Source organism: Pelodiscus sinensis, chromosome 13 (genome assembly GCF_052426305.1).
Source record: "Pelodiscus sinensis isolate ZL-2025 chromosome 13, ASM5242630v1, whole genome shotgun sequence".
In the NCBI taxonomy this organism is placed as follows: domain Eukaryota; kingdom Metazoa; phylum Chordata; order Testudines; family Trionychidae; genus Pelodiscus; species Pelodiscus sinensis.
The window spans coordinates 34,143,129-34,158,683 of NC_143064.1; the positions used below are offsets into that span (position 1 = coordinate 34,143,129).

The 15,555-nt window shown below is 38.7% G+C and overlaps 1 protein-coding gene across 1 annotated transcript in view; it reads left to right on the forward strand.

Moving 5' to 3' along the window:
• The first annotated feature begins 233 nt into the window (after positions 1-233).
• Positions 234-15,555, forward strand: part of LOC102456352 (connector enhancer of kinase suppressor of ras 2-like) — a 104,351-nt gene continuing 89,029 nt past the window's right edge. Inside the window, exon 1 of the mRNA XM_075941202.2 lies at positions 234-378. The gene's annotated coding sequence lies outside the window, so the exon portion shown is untranslated. The remainder of the gene's footprint in view (positions 379-15,555) is intronic.

Here is a 15,555-nt window from a genome sequence, read left to right on the forward strand (position 1 = left end):
TTAAAATACTTACTCAGTTAATTTGAAATGCAAATATTATAGTATATGCCCTATTCTGAAGAAAATATAAATTCTCAATCCTGAAGCACACTGTCTTTCATTACAATAACATCATCAGATGAGATTTATTTTATAAATGCAGATTTTTAACATTATATCTCTGTTATGAAATCACTTTCAGTTGAAATGTAACTAAAGTTTTCAGTTTCCTTTCTGTTAATGTCACTGAGCTGCTGTTACAGTTTATTTCTGTGACCTCATTTTCCTACAGGGTGGTTTTGCTCTCACAAGGAAGTTTTTTTTTAACTAGATACTAAATACTTTTATTTGTTCTTCTCTACAGAGAGCAGGGGAGACAATTGGTGGAGATTCTGAAAGGTAATTTCTTTTTTGTCATCTTGCATTTATTGTTTTGTTTTATTTTTCTGAGAGACTCAAGTAATTTCCTGATTATAGTGAGAAAAAACATTGATCTCAGTGAGTATATCAGCTTCCTCAACTGATAGCTGCAAGTATGAATATAGATGTTAGACTGCAAAGATTTCTTGAACTTTTAAAAATTAAAATAGTATCAGATATAAATGAAAATAAATTAAACCTGTAATACAAAGTTTAAAGAGAAAATGTCTTCCCCTTTCTTTACTTTTTTCATTTCTTATTAGAAGGAATAATGTTTCAAAAGTACTTTGAAAATAAAAAGTGTGACATAAATGTTTAGTAGTACTATTTTTGGAAATCAACAGCAAAATAGTCCTCCTTGAATATTTTTGTTCCATCAACATTTTTAAAATTCTAGCCATTTATGCAGACATATGTAAACTAACATTTCTTAGTATCATTTAATAAATACTAGGGGTGAACAATTACTGTTCAGATTGTTTTTTAGTGTTTGTATTTGGTCAAATAGAATACTGAGAAATACAAATAATAGTGACACTATCTTTTATTCATTTACAGTTAGACTGGCTATGCACAAAACATATAACAGGTTACATCCAATAAACTACATAAAAGAACATTAAGTTTGCAAAGTCAAATATATGAACATTAGGAAATGCCAGAGTTAAAGTAGTTCGTGCAACATTAATGGAGGACCCCTTCTGCGTATACATTATGATACCTCTTTAATAACATGATCATATCCTATTTTTCCATAGAAACAATGCCTCACTCAGCCTATTATTATTCAGCATTTCTTTTTATTCGTCTCATTCTTTGTGTGAAAATTAATTTTCTTGTGTGTGTTTCAATGGTGCTTTCACAATAGTATCCAAATGTTTCATTAATAAACACTGAAGAATTTATTTTCACAACACTCATGTGAGATCTGGTGCTATTCTTGTTCTTGTTTTCAAGCTTTAGCACTGAGGCTCAGAAATATTAATGCCAAAAGTATACACTAATTTTAAGTTTCTACCCAGTGACACCTAGGGCCTGTTTTTTTATAGCATTCTGTAAGCTCAGAGCACACTTATAAGTCAACTTTGAGTGCAGTTTTGAGCACTTAGCACTTCTGCAAGGCTGGCCTCACCTGTCTCACATTAGGCATTCATAAAAGAAAGAACCAAAAATAATCGATATAAAAATAATTAATATGTTTTAAAATCACTTGAGATTATTCAGTCTAGATTTTGCTGATGACATCACTCTTCTACATGAAAATTCTGAGGGACTTCAAGTATGTACAAATGGAGTTAAAGAAATGATAGAGAAGATAGGACTGCAATTCAATGTAAAGAAATGTAAACCCATAGTAACTGGAAACATGGATTTAAACATCAAAATTGATGATGAAGAGCTAGAGAGGGGAGATCAATTCAAATACCTTGGAAGCGCAATAAGCCAAGATTGTACATGTGCTGAGGAATTAAAAATAAAGATTGGCAAAGTGAACACAGCCTTCAATAAACTTAAGAACATTTGAAACCTTAATACCATATCCTTACATATAAAACTGAGCGTCTACTCAGCCATCGTTATAGACATTGCAACCTGACAACCTGGCAATTTAAGAAAACAGATGCTCAGAAATTAGATTAATTTAATCATAAGTGCTTCTGGTAAAAATTAGGAGTAAGCTATTAGGGAAATAATGAAGTCAGAAAAAATGGCAACAGTGAGTTCTTTATCACAAATAATTTGTTAGAGAAGACACCAATGGCAAGGGCATATGTTATGAATGGATCGTAACTGACTACAGATTATGGCTCTCATTTGGAAGCCAGAAAATCCAACAAGAAAAAGGGGCAGAGCTACAATAACTTGGAAGCATACAATTATCAACAACATAGAAAAAATTAATTTGAAATGGAAGGACTTAGGTTACATGGCAGTTGATTAGCAAGCATGGAGAATGTGGGTAGCTCAATGTGCTGAAAAGCATGGGATGGACTAAGGTCTAAAGTGGTGTAATTGTTTGGCTTAATGGTTAAGCTTGCATCAAATAGGAGTTCTATGGCAAGGATAAACTCCAGTTCTTGAAGGTGGCATTCAGCTTCCTTAATTTGGACACTGTCCTTTCTCTCATGCAGTCCTCTGCCTCATTGTCTTCCAATTTCTGCAACAAATGGGACAGTGATGAATCTTATTCACTACATAATCCTGATTCATTCCAGAGCACTGTTCACTGAATGAAACAGGAGTTGTGATAAAAAAAACATGTATGATCATGTAATTAAATACTGTATTATAATGCATCCACACAAAGTGGCCAACTTAAGGTTGCATAGGCAACCTTTATAATAGTATTTCCTAACTTTTCAGTGCTTGTCTTGGCACTCTTACATTTTGTTAACATAGTTGTTAAAGCAATTGTTTTTAAAACAAAATAAACCCTCGATGACATGGAACTTTACTGACTCCCAACTTGAGTTATAATTATTACGGATGACATGTCCAAGCCTAAATATATTCAGAACTACCTTCCCAGCTGCTATATATATTATGGGTCAATTCTTCCAAAGATGGCTGCATGATAAGATCTATGCTCTTTGCAAAAGCACTGTTGACTTTACTTGGGCTTTAAACAGTCATAGAGATCTGACCACGGAGTTCTCTTAGCAGAATTCTGGCCTTTAAAACAAATTATTTATACCTTAACATATAACAGAGTAGGTGCAAATTAAAAAATCTGTTCCCAAATATATTGAAAAATACTCCTGTTATGTGCAATATACAATATAGTGCACTATATATCCATTAAAGAAAACAACTTCAAGTAAATAGAGTGTCAAGTGAGCCTTAATTGCTGATTTCCCATGGCAAGATGGGTCTGGAAAAGTACTCAGACTCTTTTGTTGAAATTTTGTGTAATTTTGAAACTGATTATGTGTATATTAAAAGCTGAGGCCTAAGGAAGAGGGTTGCAGTTCCATGTGGTTCATCCTGGAATGCTCTTTTTTTTCTAGCTCTGATTGTTGATAGAAATTGTCTGCCAAGTAGTCTGATGCAGATATGAAGCCACAAAATAATCTCCCTGGAGAAAATCTACGGGAGGATAAAAATGGAATTCCTGGCTAATTCTTTCAAGATGGAGAAATGTGCATGTCCATTGAGAAGATAGGATTGGAAATCTTCAGTGTCAGTGGATCCTAGAGATCTGTGAGCAATGTGTCCATAGAGCCATGCTATCCCTATAAAGAGTGTAGGCAAAGAGTCCTGTAAAGCCATACTACCTGTCTAACCACATCACCCTGGTAGGATTATAGTAGGCACAGAGGAACAGTTATTTCTACGTAGACCAATAAAAACTATTGGGATTTCTCACTAAAAATCCCTTCTTACTCACAGATCTACCATTTCACCTAGCTCCCTAGCTAGGGCTTTTCTGCAACATTTCGCTGCTCTGTGCAGAGTATAGTGGCAAGTTACTTATGATTCATTTTTTCATTTGGATCATAGAGACTATGAGATTCAACCCTCCCTCCCCACCATCATTCTCCTCGGTTTCTTCACACTGTTTTATATTCCTCTGAGCAAGAAGTAAACTTCCATACATTTCGGAGGGGTAGCAATGTTAGTCTGTAACTTTAAAAACAACAAGTACTCCTGTGGCACCTTAGAGACTGAGATTTTTTTTTTCAGATTTTGCCCATGAAAGCTCAGTATACTATATATTTTTGTAACTCTCTAAGGTGCCACAGGACTACTCGTTATTTTAAAAATTTTATAAATGTTCTCATTACAAACATTTATTTTTATCATAGAATTTGAAATGAACGGAGTCACAGCAGTGGTGAATTTGGTCCCTTTTGTCTATACTGTAATGGGTTTCACTTGACCATTTTTGAATGAGTGGTGCAGTCAATCATAGATGGCAGTAAGGCAGAAAAAAACATTTGATATCAAGTGCTGTAGGCAACTTGCTACCAATTTTGCTCAATGTCAAAAGTTGAAAACCTGCAATATAAGCTGCAATGAAGGTTTTAAATTAATGTGTTGATTTTCTGTGCATTTTCAGATGTTTTTAGCAGTTTTAAATGATTTAAGGGTGTGCTTTTGACCACAGCCTAAGACCAAATGACTCACCAGTTGAGGAGTATCTTTACCTCCCCTTCCATTTGTTACATTTTTCAATATCTTATTTTTGTTGCATTTGTACCCCATTTTATTATTTTGATGTATGATTGGCACTCATGATCTATTTCTGTCATAGAATACAATACAATTACACTTTCTCAGGTTCACAGTATCTCAGCTGGATTCTCACTTCACTTAGTTCTCATGTCTCACTGACTGAGTGCCAATGCCCTGTCCCTTAAATAACCATGAAGGCATGGCTGACAACATTCTAGATGGCTTGAGGAAAATGTAGTTCTAAAAGTCTGCAAATTTCCACAAGATTCTATACAATAAAATGGCAGAGGTTCATCAGAGTTAGCCCTGGTGGGCTTCTGCCATTATATTTACCTGCACCTCTGCAGGTATTAACAATCGCAGCTCCCATTGGTCGGGAATGGCAATCCATGTCCAATGGGAGCTGTGATCCCCTGTATCTGCAGGGGCACAGGTAAATATGTCAGTGTGGGGGCCCTCTAAGGGCTAACACATACAGACCAGATCCGGCCTGTGGGCCAGAATTTGCCCACCCCGATCTAAAACATTTTAGGAGGATAGGAAAAATTAATCCGCCTACAGAATACCTGAAACATTTTAGTTCAAAAAATCTCTTTTCTCTTTTGTTGCAAACAAAAACAGCACCCAAGTCAAGTGCAGTTGTCTGGGACGCCTGCTTCTAAATCCAGTCCTGTTTGTGACTTCTAGCCCAAATAAATTAACCTTTTAATATTAGGTTTCTCTTTCTATTAGATCCCTTGTCATTTTCACATATGAATAGAGCAAAGTTTACATGAGAAATGAAAAACTCAAAGTGCTTAATAACCTATTTGAACCTCTCTCATTAATGTAAATACACTTGAGCCTCCACAATACATGTGTCCCTAATACGGTAACATCTATGGTTCAAACCCTGGCAGGGAGAGGAGGAAGCAGCTCTGTGTGCTGCGGCCACCTCTCCCCATCTGCAGCTTGGGGAACGGCAGTGTAGTAAAGTTCTTCTCCAGAGGCATTCCTCCCCTCCCCCTGACTCCCATAATGGTGAGGGCAGTGCCTGAGAGCAGGAGAGGGCACAGAATCACGTGTGCCTCTGGAGCGGGGCATGAGATAAACTCATGAGGTAAGCACCCTCCTTGACCCCGTACTCCCACCCCCAGTGCGCTTCTCACCCACTCTCCCTCCTTCCTTCCCAGACCTTGTATATATTACTGTGTGGGTGCATCTAGACTGGCAAGATTTTGCGCAAAAGCAGTTGCTTTTGCGAAAAAACTTGCCAGCTGTCTACACTGGCCACTTGAATTTGCGCAAGAGCACTGACGTTCTAATGTAAGAATTCAGTGCTTCTTGCGCAAATACTTTGATGCTCCCGCTCAGGGATAAGCCCTCTTGCACAAGAATACTTGCGCAAGAGGGCCAGTGTAGACAGGCACCTTAATTTTTTGCGCAAGAAAGCCTGATGGCTAAAATGGCCATCGGAGCTTTCTTGCAAAAAAGCACATCTATACTGGGCATGGATGCTTTTGTGCAAAAGCACTTTTTGTGCAAAAGCATCTGTGACAATCTAGATGCTCTTTTGCAGAAATACTTTTAACAGAAAAACTTTTCTGTTAAAAGTATTTCTGCAAAATCATGCCAGTCTAGACGCAGCCTCTATGTTACATGTCAAATAAAAATTCAGTACTTTGCAAAATGTTTTTTATTTTCACCTTTAAAACAAAAAGTACATATGAACACCCATGGTGTGGAAAATTCCATAATCCTCCATACTTATTTCCCAAGGATGCTGGATTAAGGAGGTTCAAGTGTATAAGGATCTTAATCCTGAGCTGGGACCAAACTACACTTGGCAGCTCAGGAAGTGAGACACGAGTGCTGAAGAATGTTTTAGTGCAGGGGAAGGGTCATTTGGTTGAGAGACAACCTGGGTTAGACCACGATAAACTTTGCGGTCTTATTTTACCTCCGTTATTTGAGGAAGTTTTCCAATCATGTTTTCATTCTTTAAATGTCCAGGCAGCAGTGGTGGCCAAAAAATGCAAATTCTTTCAGATGAAAACCTTACTACAGTCAACTAATAATATCCATGTCTTTTTCTGAATCATCCATGTCTTACTATTACGCTATGACTCTTCTTATGAAACTAATTTTTTTATAAAGCCAATTCTATTATCAGAGACTGGTGTGAAATGATTGCCCAGTTATGCATGAGTACTTGAACGCCTTAAACACTGCCCAGTCTGGAAAATGTTTAAAATGGTCACTGACTAAATTTTTAAAAAGTGTTGAGTTTCCTAAATTCATTTAGGACCTTGTCAGCTTCTATATGAAATTATTGCAATAACACCCAGATATATTGCATCTGTCATTAAGAACAAATAATTGTGTAGCCGAGTTTAGTTGTTCACCAACATTGTCCTTAAAATCATTTCAATTTTGAGTGCTAATTTTCCATTCTCTCTCTCCCAACAGTTGCCCCCGTACTATAGTATCACCATTGAAAAAACACTCTCTTAAAAAAACTAACAACATAGCATTTAGTCACCTCCCTCAGTATCAGCTTCTGACAAATGCAAAATCTTCTTTTTTCCTGCTTGTGACTTTCATAAGAGAAACTACAAACTGGAGCTTTCAGCAAATACTTCTGTATCTTGGTCATTGGTCAAATAATTTAAAAAAATAAAAGAAAGGATTAGTCTCCAGTAAGAGCCCAGAGTTAATGGAAAACAGATCTTGTCTGTGTGCAATGCAATGCAGAAAAATTGTATTACCATTGAGAATAATTATAACTAATAATCATTTAAACTTCTATCCATTACCAGTGGAATAGGCAGTAGCTAGCCAAAGGGTATACAAATATATATGTCAACAAGCTACATTGCCACTATCACCCAAACTATATAGTAAATACTAAATAAAGGGGTAAAACTAAATTATTTGTAGAGATGTTTTTTCAGACTTCAGTAATATACGGAGAATAGTAGAAGAAAGCTAAAATCAGGCTGAGTAGAATGTCATTTTCTTTTAATCACCGACATTCCAGAGGATTCTCAAACTTTTTCCTTTTTATTAGTCTCTTTATGTCTTTGTGTCACTGATTATACCTTCATCTCAGAAAAAAATGGAACACGACTGAGGCCCATCAAATTCTGTTATTTAATTAGTCAAACAGATACCTGTGAAATGATGTGATGTCACAATACTCAAGGCAATGTTCTTATCCTCTAGATCAAATTCATGGCCATTATTTCAAGATCTGTTAACCGCAGCCTATCCACTATAAGTAAGCCAAAATTAGAGCAGATTTACTAGGAGTTAGAAAGAGAGCTAGATTGCACTGGCACAATTGTGATTTTTCCTTAATGATGGATTTTATTACTTTGAACAGATGATACACAGAGAAATAGGATAATACAAATGTTAGGTGAACTAAAATTTGTTCCCTAGTGTATATGAACATCAGCTGTGAGGTTCCACTTCTTCAGAGATTAATCACAACCAAGGAATATTTATTTTATTTGGACACGTCCTCAGCTGTGTCAGTGTAAGTCCTTGGATTTCAACTGAGTGATGTATGAGTTAATTATGCCAGATGAAGAGCTGGCCCACAATATAATTTATGGGGCAGTGTTTTTTTAAATATATTTTTTCTCTGTTGAAAAATGAAATTGTGTTCTCAAAGGAGAATCAGAGTGGAGTATGAATTTTTGTGAATGGCACCAAATATAAAATGTCTCTTCATGTAGCTGTTATGTGGTGGTTCTGTATTGGCAGTTGCATTCATTTCATGATATCTAGAACATGCAGAACTAACAAATTATTTCAACTTATTAAAGGAATTGTTATAAGCAGGATTTCTTTTTTGAATAGATAGAAAATGTGGGTTAGTCAACATAACAATGGATATACTTGTCTTTGACATCGAGGGAGCTTGGGTGTTTGCAGGTCTATCAAAGAGGTCTGGAATTTTTGGAGATGCATTTGTATCAGCCACTTATGACAAATGGACAATTTTCATCAGCACAGGTGTACTTCCATGTCTTTTGAATCTTTTAAGGTGTGCAAATAAGGTTGAGTAAGTGTGATAGTTGCAGAGTTTTCTATGTAGCACAACAACTGGGAATATTTTTTTAAATTAACTGTAAATTCTAATTCTTATCCTTTGGATTATTCCAGCTATACAATCAAATTCAGCTTATCAAGTGGACAAAATTTTGTGGATTTCCTGCACAACCCTGCACTACCTCCTTTATGAGACTCCTTTATGATTTTCTGATACATCATTTCAGTATTTCTCAAAGTGGGATGCAGACCTGCTTTGGGAAAGCCACTGGGGACGGGGGGGGGGAGAGGGAGTCTGTGCCACTTTGTTTACCTAAAGGGTCCATAGCCATGGGGTCTTATGGCACCCATTGGCTCCGATTCACCATTTCCAGCCAATGGGAGCCACGGGAAATGGCGGCCCAGGCCATCTCCTTTAGGTAAACAAAGCAGTGCATGTACACTACCGGTTTTCCACAGCAAGCCCATGCCCACTTTAAGAGATACTGCATCATTTCACTCCCTACATATTCAGTGTACTGCAAGGCAATGCACTTATTTCCAGAGGTTGCAGCATCACATCTCTTTGGCTGATTAAGTAACAGCATTGATGGGCCTCAACTATATTCCTTCTTTCTGAGATGAAGGAAAAGTGCCAGTGATACATGGCTAGAAAGGCACTACTAGAAAGTGAAAAGTTTGTAGAGATTCACCTGGCTGTTTATGATTAAGAGAAAATGACAAACCAATTTGGGTCAACTCAGCATGAATTTTATCTTTCTTCTATTAAATATTGCAATATTGTAGAAATCTGAAAAATCCCAACTACTACTAATTGAGCTGTAGGTGATGTTTTACAGGTGAAAGCTCAGATAGCTGGAATAATTTGAGCTAATCCTGTTAGCAACATACGTAAGTATTTCTGACTGTTTACTGCAGCCTTCATTAACCTGCCTCAGGGATGTGCTAACTTTTGGCTCACAAAGCAATAGAACTGACTGGTTCAATATCATGGATTAAAGAGGATGTGTTTGATAGAATAGTTTTGAAAGAATCAGCATTAAAATCTGCTGATCCAATTGTGCACTTTAGTTCAGGCAAAACTAAAACTGAAGTTAAGTAGCTTTGTGTCTTATGTATTTATAGAAGCTGTTTACACACTTCTTTTGTAGAAGAGCCACATATAATTCAATTTAAATGAAAATGTGTGTATCTAAAGACAGCAAGATAGCTCCTGGATTTTGGGTGTATCAATATATTTATTAGCAATTGGTGACATTCAAATGTTTTGGGTGTATCATTCTAATAAGCACCACAATTTTACAAGACCTATCTAGTAATATATTTATATCTTATAGACTTACTTTTTACATTATCTCTTGTTTTTGACATAATTATTTGTGTGACCTCTTATCTTGCCCTTCAAATTTAACCTCTTCCTTCCCCCATCCTTCTTCTTTGCCTGTGCTCCCATAATGCTATTTTTGAATTCCACAAAAACACTGTTCCTAGAACTCTCTTGCCATCATTGATGATACTGGTGTTGTCTATAAATTGGTAGCAATGCACTATAATAAATATAATGAATTAGTGGGGTTTTCTTTATGAATAGCTTCAGATCCATATTTTATGGGGCTTTCTGTACTGAACATTGAAAACATTTCAAGCTCAAATAGCAACTTGTACTGTAAGATACCACCATTGCCTGAGCTTTTGGAGGATTAGGAGAAATGAGTCTGTGGTTTTTGTCCAGTTTGTAGTAGACAGAACAACAATCTCTACAAAGCAGAAATTAGGCACTTTAGTGAGCTATAATATGGGAAGCTTTAATTGCTCCTCCCAAAGTTTTATTAAGTATAGTGAATACATGCAGGATTTCACTGCTGTAAAAATAAAAGATTAATTTTGTAGAAAATTAATTTAGGGCATTTTGTTTAAAGTTATACAATTATTTTCTAAACTATTTACTTCAAAAGTAATACTGTGTAACTGGATGTAATTTTACTATATGACTTTCTACTAAAGATTGTTCTCTGCTACTGTCTATTCCCAGCTGCTTTTAATACAAGTACGGGTCAAAATCATGTTAATTTATCAAGTTTAAATATCAGAAATAATTTTCCTTTTACCTTTGCTCTGGTTTTCTATTTTTTTCCAGCTTATCTATGGATATTTTGCTTGAGAACATGTGAATTTTACCTAGTATGAAAGTTGTCTCTGCAATTTGACTTAGATGTGATTTCTTTGTAAGCTACATGTATGTCCTATGTAGCCAAGCTTCTGCCATTTCTATGTACCTCAACCACACATAGATATGCTTTCAGTTTGCTTTCCAAAATGTATGATTTTCTTAAAGGGATCTCTACTCTTTGATGTTGACTCTTCTTAGTTACCAACTACTTTCAAGCCTCATAATAATCTGACTTGAGAGAAGATAGTGCTGTATTCACTATAAGTAGTTTTGTGACTAAGGAACAGTTGCCAAAAGAAAAGAAAAAAACAATTTGAAACTTCACCTACATATTTGTCCCTGGGTAAATTTTCAGGACTTTTGTAGAATTCTTGCTACATATCTTTTTGAAAGTGTTCATCATGGTTGTTAAAATGAATGCCTCTTTGTCACTGATTGTGAAAAGAAATTATTTTTAATCAGTGAAAGAGCTAGGAATAGAAAATTATGTGGGCTCCAATTTATGGTGGTTAGGCAGTGCCCAAAGGTCTGATATCACATAAAATTTGTAGTGTTCCTCCAAACTGCAAGCATTAGGCAGGAGCAGAATTTGCATCTATGTCACTTTTGACTACTGCCTAGCTATTTCTATTAGGCTGTGTCTAAACTGCAAGTTTTTTTCGAAAAAAGTAGCCTTTTTTCGAAAAAACTTCACCTGCGTCTAGACTACAGCCGTGTTCTTTCGAAATTAAATCGAAAGAACGCAGCTTTCTTTTCGACGGTGGTACTCCTCATTTCATGAGGAATAACGCCTTTTTTCAAAAGTGCTCTTTCGAAAAAAGGCGCTATGTAATGCAAACTGTGCTTTTTCGAAAGAGATCATCCAGACTGCCTGGGTGCTCTCTTTCAAAAAAGCGGGGGATATTTAAATAATTTTGTTCTAACTGATAAATGTGTCTTCTCATAACAGCTAAATTAATCAAATCAGAAAACTACTTATACCATCTGCCATAAGCTTCTATGATTATGCGCTTCATTAAAATACTGCTGCTGATAGGGATTCTTAGGGAAAAAGCATTTAAATGTTCTTTGGCTGGAACTATAATTACCTAGCTGAAACTACTGTTTCTGAAAAAGGCATGAAAACATGACCATTTAAAATGCCGATGAATATATAAATATTTGAGGGCACAGACAACTAAATATTGCATATTTTAATGGCAGACAGTTTCCTATTCAATGCTCTCCCCAGCAGTAAAGCATGTGTGACTGACAGCATGCTTAAATCCTAATTCTGTCAATGATTTGGCTTGTTTGTTGTGGCTAACTTCTTGTCAGGATTCTAACTAATAGTGAATACCAATTAGTCCTTTTCATTGTTTCTAAATAAGGTAATGTCAACGTTGCACACCAAATTGTTCACATAAGGTACCTTATGCAGTAGCTTGCATTGCTTTAGTCACATACGCTATCTATAATATAGCAATGCTCAGCAACAGTGCTACAGTCAAGAATTTGTAAATGTTTTTGTTGTAAGACTATGGGTCTATACAAAATTTATAATTCAGCTATTTTCATTTGCATTGACAAGTGGCATTAGTGTTTTCAGTGCAGTGCAATTTTTGTTGTTATTTCTAGGGAATTTGATTTAAATTGTTGCAAGATTTGTTTCCAGAGGAAAACAATAGAGAACATTTTGCAATTTTTGTAGTACTTTTTTTACCATTTGTATATTATTTCATTTCATTTATTTTTAATGAAAATAACAGTCTTTGTCAACTTGATGGGGAGCAAAACTGAATTTATACAGCTAATTGTGGCTATCACACAATGTACAGAAGCCACCAATGCTTTCACCTAGTCTCATCCATCCCAAGTTACAACTTCTGTTAAAATTAACAATAATTTGTAATATAGAAGGATTCCAACCTGCTGCTGCTTGTCTGCCACCCCAGACCCCTCATAGCCCCCCCTTCCGATAGTCCGGCTCTGCCCCAGGAGTCCCTGATTCAGCCGCTGGTGGTCAGTTTCAGCAGCAGCTGAATCGGGAACACCTGCAGCAGAGCAGCTGGACTGCTGCCCAGTTGGTCCGGTAGCGCCGACCCTTGGCGCAGCGAGACCAACCCGGCAGCACCCCAGCTGCTCTTGGGGACGCCTGGGGCAGAGCAGCTGGGGTGCTGCTGGGTTGGTCCCGCAGCGCCGCTCCTCGGTGCTACTGGACCAACACGGCAGCACCCCAGCTGCTCTACCCCAGGTGTCCCCAAGTCAGCCGCTGCTGAAACTGATCAGCGGCTGACTCCAGGAAGCCCGAGGCAGAGTTGCTCTGCCCTGGGCTTCCTGGAGTCAGCTGCTGGTCAGTTTCAACAGCGGCTGAATCCAGATGCCTGGGACAGAGAAGCTGGGGCGCAGCCGGATTGGTCTGGTAGCACCAACCCTTGGCGCTGCGAGACCAACCCGGCAGCACCCCAGCTGCTCTGTCCCAGGTGTCCCCAAGTCAGCCGGTGCTAAAACTTATCAGGAGCTGATTCCAGGAAGCCAGGGCAGAATAGCTCTGCCTCGGGCTTCCTGGAGTCAGCCGCTGGTCAGTTTCAGCAGCGGCTGAATCGGGGACAGCTGGGGTGCTGCCGGGTTGGTCCCGCAGCCCTGAGGGGCAGCGCTACGGGACCTACCCAGCAGCACTCCAGCTGCTCTGCCCCCAGCTTCCCTGATTCAGCCGCTAGTCAATTTTAGCAGCGGCTGAATCAGAGAAGCCGGGGGCAGGGCAGCTCCAATAGTCCGGCTGCCCGGAGCACTGCCGGGTTCCTGATGGTGCCTAACCATCAGGAGTGCCAGACCATCAGATGCCGGACCATCGGAGTTTTACTGTAGTTCTGCAGAAAAGGACCTGGGGGTTACAGTGGATGAGAAGCTGGATATGAGTCAACAGTTTAGCCTTGTAGCCAAGAAGGCTAATGGGATATTAGGTTGCATTAAGAGGAGCATTGCCAGCAGAGCCAGAGATGTCATTATTCCCCTTTATTCGGCTTTGGTGAGGCCACATCTGGAGTATTGTGTCCAGTTCTGGGCCTCCCACTACAAAAAGGATGTGGACGCATTGGAGAGGGTCCAGTGGAGGGCAACCAAAATGATTAGGGGGCTGGAGCATATGACTTATGAGGAGAGGCTGAGGGACTTGGGTCTGTTTAGTCTGCAGAAGCGAAGAGTGAGGGGGGATTTGATAGCAGCCTTCAACTTCCTAAAGGGAGGTTCCAAAGAAGATGGAGAGAGGCTGTTCTGAGTAGTGACAGATGGCAGAACAAGGAGCAATGGTCTCAAGTTGGGGTGGGAGAGGTCCAGGTTGGATATTAGGAAAAACTATTTCACTAGGAAGGTGGTGAAGCACTGGAATGGGTTACCTAGAGAAGTAGTGGAGTCTCCATCCCTAGAGGTGTTTAAGTCTCGGCTTGACAAAGCCCTGGCTGGGTTGATTTAGTTGGGATTGGTCCTGTCTAGAGCAGGGGGCTGGACTTGATGACCTTCTGAGGTCTCTTCCAGCTCTATGGTTCTATGATATCATGATTCTATGAAAAGGAATTAAGCATGTACAAAAAGTTTTAAAAGTTTTGGTTAGTAAAGAGGGACCACAAAATCAGAGCCTTTATGGTCTGTAATAATGGGCTTGCTAGATTTCTGTTTCTTTTTTCATTGTGCCAGCTGCCTCTTGGTGTAAGGGAAGAATAATTTTAAAAAGGGAGGAAAATAGTTAAGAGTGCCTGCCCTCAGCAAACACTCTTGTGACATATTAAAGGGGTCAGGAAGACAAACTGTTTTCTAAGAATATATAGGGCCTGATTGGATGTGCCCATGTGTGAGGGCAGATGCAAGATGTCAGAGAGAGTTTGGAAAGAAATCTACCTTTTTTTGAACCAGGGCCAAGTGCAATAGTAATCCCAGTGAGCAGGGATCTTCCTCTCTGTCTTCACTGACTTGTCAAAAAATATCACTGCACCAGGACACTAAGGCTACGTCTACACTGGCCCCTTTTCCGAAAGGGGCATGCTAATTTCACAGGTCGTAATAGGGAAATCCGCGGGGGATTTAAATATCCCCCGCGGCATTTAAATAAAAATGTCCGCCGCTTTTTTCCGGCTTTTAGAAAAGCCGGAAAAGAGCGTCTACACTGGCCCCGATCCTCCGGAAAAAAGCCCTTTTCCGGAGGATCTCTTATTTTGAAGTAGGAATAAGAGATCCTCCGGAAAAGGGCTTTTTTCCGGAGGATCGGGGCCAGTGTAGACGCTCTTTTCCGGCTTTTCTAAAAGCCGGAAAAAAGCGGCGGACATTTTTATTTAAATGCCGCGGGGGATATTTAAATCCCCCGCGGATTTCCCTATTACGACCTGTGAAATTAGCATGCCCCTTTCGGAAAAGGGGCCAGTGTAGACGAGCCCTAAGGGTATATCTAGACTGCATCCCTTTGTCAGCAGAGGAATGCAGATTAGGCAGGTCAACATTGGAAATGAAGCGGGGATTTAAATATCCCACACTTAATTTGCATAAAATGGCCACCATTTTTGCCAAGTCAGCACTTTGTCGGCAAAAAGCAGCAGTCTAGAAGGGGATCTGTTGAGAAAGAAAGTCTTTTTCAACAGATCCTGTAAACCTCCTTGCAGGAGACATAAGGGATCTGTCGAAAATGGCTTTCTTTCTCGACAGATCCCCCTCTAGACTGCCTCTTTTTGCCGACAAAGTGTTGAGTCGGCAAAAACGGTGGCCATTTTAATGCAAATTAAATCCCCGCTTCATTTGCAATGTCA